General features: G+C 33.6%; 1 long non-coding RNA gene across 1 annotated transcript in view; it reads left to right on the top strand.

The window, feature by feature from the left end:
* Positions 1 to 1,875: 1,875 nt before the first annotated feature.
* LOC111085492 overlaps positions 1,876 to 9,335 on the top strand; it is a 17,028-nt gene continuing 9,568 nt past the window's right edge. Inside the window, exon 1 of the long non-coding RNA XR_002610328.1 lies at positions 1,876 to 1,887. This is a non-coding gene — a long non-coding RNA (uncharacterized LOC111085492). The remainder of the gene's footprint in view (positions 1,888 to 9,335) is intronic.

Below are 9,335 nucleotides of genomic sequence, written 5' to 3'. Positions count from 1 at the left end.
AACCCCCTAATTTTAGCGTTGTAAATCCGAAGAATTACCGGACTTACAACGCTAGAATCCTGGTTTCGATACCCGTGGTGGGCAGAGCACAGATAGCCAATTGTGTAGCTTTGTGCTTAATTACAAAACAAAACAAACTCACCAGGGGACTAGTTATAAAGAGACTCGTCTAAACACACGAGTTCCCCATTTATTATGTTAAATATTAATTGTAACGTCTCGTTTTGTAAAAGAACATTTCGCTTTTATGAAACAGTCTATACCATTGTTTTTCACAGGTGTCATCAGAGTTTTATGTCGAAGTTGTTTCACCCTTTCAAAACAAAAAAGTCCAAGTTTCATATAGAGTAGTATATTTCTCGTCCACCATTATCAATCGAAAAAAATCGGCCATTGTTATTCCTATTCTAGCTTATGCAAATTAATAAGCTGTATATAGGTCTTCTTAAGATATATCTTTCAAGATCGCTAATTCACCAAACCTGTTTATACCCACAAAATGTAGTATTGATAATCTCTGTACAAACTTATTAATCTTCTCTTTATAACGAGCTGTTTTCCTGTATCGTAGTTCCATATTTAGAATACCTGACCGGACAGATGAACCTGAGCTCATGTAAACCTATATATATAACCATAATTGATTTGAAGGTGCTTGCACCTATAATGGTTTTTTTATTAGTACGCTAAACAAAGAAGATTCGTAAGCGTTTCCAGTCTTAACAATATATATAATGAAACATCCATGCTGCTTGTTGAGTGACTTACAAGGGCGATCTCCTTGAAATTTAATTTATTGATACCGAGTTCAACAAACCCTTGGACTCTAGTCTTAGAAGAATATATATTTTTTTCATAGTAATAATTCGAAAAATACACCAGTTGTATCATTTTAACAAAACTTTGACAAAGTGTTTCCTCTTTCTCACAAGTTTTTAAATCTCTCTTGATTTTTCGGACTGATAATTCGCCGTAACTGTATTTATCTATTCATTCATATGATGTAACGGGAACAGGTAAAAAAAAATGTCGGGTAATCTTGAGCTATTAAACCTAGAGTAATATATGCAAGCCAACTGTAAGATAAACGATAGAAATGAATTCGTTGATCATCTAAACATTATAAACTTTATGATTTGTTGGTTATTAAGTTGTTGTTTTGTAATCTAAGTTCGTAGAAAATCTCTATAAAATATCTATTCTCGCATTCAAGAAAATCTTTTTTAACTCATGAAAATTGAATTATGTTGTGTTGAGACTATATAGAATGTTCATTCTTGTATTAAATAAAATTCTAATCCATAATTAATGGTTCATGTTGTGATGAAACTTTAAAAACATATGTTCATGTATTCAATAACATTTTTCTAATGCCTAAATATTGTTTTTCAATGCGAAACTTTAAAAGAAAATCTCTCGTCATAAAGCAATAAATATCCAGAAAAATCGCGTAGCTCATATATATTTCCTCACCTGAAAGAAATCCACCACCCCATCTTTTTAGATACAACCTGAAACTATACAAAAACTATAAGTGCTTTTCTAATACATGACTATAACCTCTTTGTGTCACAATTCGTAGTGAATCGCTGAACTACTGACTGGTAGTATTCATACGCACTTAAAAAAAAGCAAACAAATCTAGATTCTATGTGTTCCAGATTTCAACAATGAATTTATGGTGCTATCACATGTAAATTCGGTCACAATAGAGTTGTTATATATATATTATGCTCGTAGTTATCGAGACGACCATAAAAGCTGTGGTTTTTTTGTGTGTTTTGTTTTTTGACGCAAAGCTGCACAATGGACAATATATGCTCTGTCCACCGCAGGGAAACAAACCCAAACTTTTAACTCTATAAGTCTGTAAAATTTTAAACATACGTATGATTTCTCATTTTCTTGCTTAACAGGCTTTATATTAAAACAGCACCATTCCCCGCGGTAGGACAGGAGCAAGTTTACAGATTTACAACGCTAAAATACAGGGTTCGATTCCTCGCGGGGAACACAACAGAGAACCCCATGTGGCTTTGCTCTAAAATAACGAAACTAAAAGAATGTATAAAAATCCCCAGGTTAAGATCTAACTTGATTTTATGAAAGATCATTTACACCTTTTTTGAAATTATCACTGATTTCGATATATAACTAGTACTGATAATGTGTTTCTTAACAATGGCTCAGCGATGTTTCCATGACACCCACATGAATGACGATCACTCTTCTCTTAAAGTGTAGATTAAATCGATAAGCGATAGCCACTCAGAGACAGGCACAGAAGTATATAATCAACTGCTTTATTCAGCAGAGAAAAATAATGATAATAGAAAGTAAAATAAAATACTCCTAAAGTTTCTTTGTTTGGAATTAAGCACAAAGCTCCACAATGGGCTATCTGTGCTCTGCCCACCACGGATATCGAAACCCGATTTCTAGCGTTGTAAGTCCGCAGACATACCGCTGTGCCACTGGGGGGCTTGTTTGTTCAATTTGATTCGTTAATATTAAATTGTTTAAATAACATTATTTGGATGTTTGTTGTTAAGCGCAAAGCTACACAATGGGATATCTGTGATCTGCCCGCTGTGGGTATCGAAACCCAATTTATAGCATAGAAACCCTCAAACTTGCCTCTGAGCCGCCTGGGAGCAACAGTGTTCGAAAAAAGCTTGCTAAAGTTGTATATACCAAGGTTAGCAAAATGATTTTTAACTATTAATAAAATATAGAAACACTCTGGAAAGTCCTTCTTTGAAGAACAAAGTCGTCCAGTGTAAAATTCTCTAAATAACTTCATGGTGGGTAAAATCGTTCGTTGATTAGTAAAAATGTTGGTTTATTCAGATTTGAAGAAAAATCATAACATCTATTGTTTTAAGCCTGCTTTTATTCAATCTGTAATACCATTAATCAAAATATTTATTGTTTTAATCCTGCTTTTATTTGGTCTGTAATACCATTAATGCTAAGATTACACGAACAAGGATACTCTTGCTCAAAAAATGTTGTTTGTATTTAGACGAAACTGTTTGTGAAATTCACTATCTTTTGCAGTTTGTCTGCTGCAAATCTTAATCGTCATTTATATGTTGTATCTTTTTGAAATTCTTGGTTCTCAATAATTTTTAGTCACATAATAATCTCTTTATGAGTAACATTTTATACTGATTAATATATTCTGAAATGAAAGGGTTCGAGAAAAAACAGATACTGTAGCTTTTTTCTGAAGTAGAGTCACGTATAAAAAGGATGGGATGGGATCGTGAATTACGTCTTTAGAGTGAGAAATTTCCACCAAAAAACTCTCATGGGGTAATAAAATAACCCCCATCAATCATGTTTATGTACATCAGTAGTGTTAGATTTGGATACCAGACACTAACTGGATGAAATCAACCAAGCTTGTAGCCTCATTTTGATCCTTCAGTTTCAGTTTCTTCTTCTAATTCTTGATTTTTGGGCTGTTTACAGATGCTCCGAATTTCTTAAGCCATTTTCTAAACTCTTAGCAGCTATAATAACTGTAACATTCGTTCTTATGAACCACAATCAAAATACCATCCGTCGTTCGACTCCTTCCTATCGCTGCTAGGACACGATTTACTTCACTATGAATTCCTTAAGCCTTTTTTTAACCATCAGCAGCTATAATAACTGTAACATTCGTTCTGTTAGGTCAGGGTGACAACAGAGTTCTTGTGTTAATAATTTAACACTGATTCACCTTCTAAAACATATTACTGCTAGGATTTCAAGAAATCGTTTATAGGTCATACTTGTTTATCCACGAGATTTATGTTCCCTAAAACACATGCATATTCTTAAGTTTGCAAAAACTTTAAATAGACTGTCTAAAAAAAAAGTGATCAGGACTCGAATCAATTCTACGTAATTGTTTTCATGCTATGGGGCAAAGTAATAAGTATATGAATGGAAAACAACAACAAAACTTTGAAGTGAAGGAATGCAAAAAAATGGCTGTATGTAAGTCTTGAGGTAACCTGCCAATTACAGCATTAAAACTCGAAGGCACTTATGAACATGTATGTGTTTATTGCGAGTAAAATGGCAGACTGCATACGTCGGTTAACACAGAAGCCAGGCTGAAGTGACACACTTTTCTACAGCACGTACATCCAACGCAATGTGAATATGATAATACTTCTGAGCTCACTGAACCACTTCGGGCGTTCTGGTTTTAGTTGATTTCATGAAACGAGACCATGACTGGAAGCCATGTGGACGAACGATCTCGTACGAATCTCGTTTCTCACGGTGCTCTGTGTGGGTTGATGAGAGCGCACAGAAAATGGCTGTTTTTTTTAACTGGTCGTATTTTATCACACGGCTACTATCCAGCAATTAAAAAAATATATTAAATAATACGTACATTTTAAATTTAATTATCTCTTTTGAGTTTAATATTATATTGCAATTTAATGTCCACTGTATAAAAAGAAATAATACCAAAAATGGACAAAAGTAATGTATGTCATTTGACAAGTAAGTAAACTGTATAGTTAAGCAAACAGAATGATAATTTATGTTAACGAGAGTGCTGAACATTTCACATTAGACGACAGTATATACATTATAGACACAAGAAGTTATCAGATATTTAACTATGGTAAAGTAATATACACATCCCCCAGCTATCCATTTTTAGCACATTTCCTCAAATACAACTTATTTTCACATTGAACCCCAGAAGGTTAGGTTTAAAATAATACACATCTTGTTATATTAATTTTAATGGAATGTGATAGCAAAAAAAAATAAAAAAAAATCTTCAATGAGGTTTCCTCTATCAGGTACGATAGGTTTCGGCAAATTACTCCAAATAATTGAAAACCGTTCTCACTTAAAATATAAACGTGGACAGATATGTATCACGTTAGATTTCGAAAATTACACATTTCTTATAAAAACTTTTGAGCTGGATTGTATATAATTATAGAAGTAATCATGTTGGAATAGTTATCAAAATTATTTCGCTTTAACCATATCGAGGTTCAAAGAAATGGTCACACGAAATCAAAGTTTTTTTTAATATATATAATTTAATGGTTCTTTACTTTCCTATTTAACACCAAATCATAAACAAAGTAGAAATATGTAAATATGTATTTCTATACATTTAGTTTTTACAGACAAACATATTATATATACAAAGCAATTCAATTCCCTTTAATTTTTTTATGGCAGATTGCAACCCGCACAAAAAGAACCTTTAATGATAATGAAAATAGAGAGGCTAATATAAAGCTCGATAGATAACTATGATCAAGCAGTGTAATTGGAATGATTTTTTTTTCGTGTATGTGCGTGTGTGTGTCTTTGTTTGATTGGTGGAACGAAAGCTGGTCCCGATAATTCGGATGTCATATTTTCTATCATAAACCATCCTAATAAAGAATGAAATAATATTTTTCCTATTCTTTTTTGTTTTCGTTTAAACTTAAACCTCATAAAAACAAAATTCACAAACAAAGACAATATAAGCACAAGAATATAAACCGAAAAAACAGCAAATACACCAAATCTGCTTGTTATAGAGCAATTCTCTCTAATCCTTGAATGAAACTTACAGAATTATTCATATTTTTGCGAACAGTAAACATTAAATTTGTTATTCTATTTTATTACATCTATATACCAGTGACACCATAACAAAATAATCAACATGCTGAATCACAAAATATTATTACTTTTTTTCTGGTCGCGAACAAAACAACACGGAAAGCTACAACGAAAACTGTATATTCTGCTTGCAATATGTGACTGACAAGCTCCGTAGATTATCTGGTGTTTGTGAAAGTGTACAACCAACATACGCCTAAGCTTTTTTACTGTTCTTGAAAGTGTACAACCAACATATGTCTAAGTGTTTTTACTGTTCGTGATAGTGTACAACCAACATACGCCTAAGCTTTTTTACTGTTCGTGATAGTGTACAACAAACATACGCCTAAGTGTTTTTACTGTTCGTGATAGTGTACAACCAACATACGCCTAAGCTTTTTTGCTGTTCCTGAAAGTGTACAACCCATAATCGCCTAGCTTTGTTTTACTTTTCGTGAAAGTGTACAACCCACAAACGCCTAATTTTATTTAACTGTTCGTGATACTGTACAACCAACATACGCCTAAGTGTTTTTACTGTTCGTGATAGTGTACAACAAACATACGCCTAAGTGCTTTTGCTGTTCCTGAAAGTGTACAACCCACAAACGCCTAACGTTGTTTTACTGTACGTGAAAGTGTACAACCCACATACGCCTAACTTTTTTCTTCTTTTTTTTTTGCTGTTCGTGAAAGTTTACGGCCAACAAAATCTGAGACTCTCCTTCTGTATGTGTGTGAAATATACGGTCACAATATTTCCATAGCTTATCTAGTTTGTATGAAATTGTACGGTCGACAAACTCAGAATTTGACCTGGTGTATGTGTGTGTGTGTAAATGCATTTTCATTAACAAGATTGTCTCTCGGACATCTTGAACTCGCAGTCATTCACCGCGGTTATTTTAAACGGTCTTCACAACAGCCTATATTCAAAAGGACAATAAATCGTGTAACGTCATACACACAGACTTTAAACAACGCAAATCTGACTCAGAAAATGAAGAAATGAGCTTACTTGAATTAATGTCATGGAAATAATAGTGGCACTTAACATGGCTAGATAGTACATTGATACTTTGCTTATTAAGTAACTCGGTTAGACAGTACACTGATACTTTACTTATTAAGTAACTCGGTTAGACAGTACACTGATACTTTACTTATTAAGTAACTCGGTTAGACAGTACACTGATACTTTACTTATTAAGTAACTCGGTTAGACAGTACACTGATACTTTACTTATTAAGTATTCTATAAGTTGTTCTCATCAACCACATACGCATGGCTCACGTTTTTACAAACGATAATCTTCGTGTAATTCCTGCTTAATGACGTCAGTGGAAGAAATTCATAGAATAGGTTGTGCCTACCACGTGCTAAAAATAACATATGCATTGAACTCAGAGCAAGAGCTTGCGTAGTCATGGGAACACCTAATCACTAAACCATAAAGGCTTCTATCATAATTGTGAATCAGCTAAAATAGTGCAGAGACCTTTTTTGGTTCGGATGTCCATCATAGTTCCCGTTCTATCAAAACCATAGACTTAATTTAAGCGGCCAATAATTATAATATTAACGACTCAAATTTTTAAAAATGCCACGGAACATCCGCAGTTCTAAAACGTGCCATTAGTATTTAGTTACATTTAGGGTTAACTTCTTGAGAAGAATTCCATTAGGCATTGAAAGTCAAAACACTCCAAGTCGTGTGTAATTATTAGCACTTGTTTGTCTATATGTCTACACATATACATCGTATATATATATATTTTTCATATAGTTTTCATTTACCGTCCCAAAATATTCTGAGTATAGAGATACGTTTCATCCCTAATAAATCAACATTGATGACAAAAAATATCTGTTTAACGTTTATTTGATACACTTTTCTTCGAACTTGAAATTAATTGTAGCCCCCCAGTACAACAGCGGTATGTCTGTGGAGTTACAACGCTAGAATCCGGGTTTAGACATCCGTGGTGGGCAAAGCACAGATAGCCCATTGTATAGTTTTGTGCTTAATTTCAAATAAACAAATAAATAACCAAACAACTTAATTGTGTGGGCTGAAAAAGCTTCAAATTATATTTCTTTTATTTGCCCTTTCCACACCCGTCAACAGGTTTAGTCACTTACATGAAGAAAAAAGATGCGTGATTTTTACTTGCAAGCTAGCGAAGGTTGATATTCCTATTTCCTAGTTTCTATAGTTACTTGGTGTCTATTATCGCGTTGGGTTTACGACCAGCAACCTTGATTAAAAAAACAAAACTGAAAAGAAGTGCTCGTATATATGATTGTTTGAAATTGATGTAGGTTCGTGTTTGTTCGTAAAGCAATTAATCCCTTGATTATCAAATAATTCCCCCCCCCCTCTCCCATCGTCAGTCTTCAGAGATAAATCTCAACCAACAATAAGGTTTAGTTATATGCGGTAATAAATATTTTCTAGTGTTGGTGATAACTAAACATCAAACGTATTACTAACACTAACTATATAGCAATATATATGTATATTCTAAAAAGTACAGTTCAAAGAATAATCCAAAAATTTTAAAAATGGACAATGGGTGGGCGTTTTTAGAAATATTTTTTCTTCTTTTCATATATTCTTAGACAATGACTGGTAAACTAATGTGAATATCTAGAAGAGCAGACATATATGATCAGAATAAGAAATGAGTGAAAGTAAGAAAGAGCTCACGCACGTGGTCAGTGAGGCATCCAGCGCGTACAATAACGCTAGACGTCGCTTTCAAATGCTTACTGACGCTCATTTGAACTTGAATAGAGGTTTACTGAAAAATACGAATTCTACATGAATTTCTTTAAATTTTACATAAATCTCCATTACGAAATAAGAACAATATTTTATAGAGATACTCGAGATGGCTGTAACGTAATTGTTTACGAACAGGAAGGGAATATGACTGCCCTTATATAAGCGCACACGAGAACGAATACTTTGTGAAAATGATATGTATGTACACATACATCAATATGTAGGTGAACTAGCTCTTTCACAGGATTGTAATTAGTCCAGTGATCCTATGAAAGTGGCTTCAGGGTAAATGCATTAGAACTATAAGAAAACGCCCTAAAACTAGCTTTGAATTGTTTTATAGTTTTATGCGCCAATTTATATGATGATCTAAAACAGACAAGTCCAACAGGGTACATGAAACGAAACTCACCCCGACAGACTAGAATATAAAGTGACGTAAGAATAAAAAGATCCCTTAGGGAAAATACTGTTTAATAAATCTTCGTGGTCGAATTTTAAACACGTCCTGTGCGCCCTTAATTATTGATACGTCTTGCTGGTTGCCAGCCATGTGTTGGTGTTCCCGTACTAAGTAGTTTGTTAGTTTCAAACAAAACTGGAATTTGTCGAGAATACCTCGCAGGATTTATTAATACTAACCATGTGTTGGTGTTTCCATGCTAATTAGTTTGTTAGTTTCAAACAAAACTGGAATTTGTCGAGAATACCTAGCAGGATTTATTAATATTAGCCATGTGTTGGTGCTTCCGTACTAAGTAGTTTGTTAGTTTCAAACAAAACTGGAATTTGTCGAGAATGTCTAGCAGGATTTATTAATACTAGCCGTGTGTTGGTGCTTCCGTACTAATTAGTTTGTTAGTTTCAAACAAAACTGGAATTTGTCGAGAATGTCTAGCAGGATTTATTAATACTAGC

The sequence above is a fragment of the Limulus polyphemus genome, unplaced genomic scaffold (assembly GCF_000517525.1).
Source record: "Limulus polyphemus unplaced genomic scaffold, Limulus_polyphemus-2.1.2 Scaffold424, whole genome shotgun sequence".
Classification (NCBI taxonomy): Eukaryota; Metazoa; Arthropoda; class Merostomata; order Xiphosura; family Limulidae; genus Limulus; species Limulus polyphemus.
This window is presented reverse-complemented; position numbering and strand designations above follow the sequence as displayed.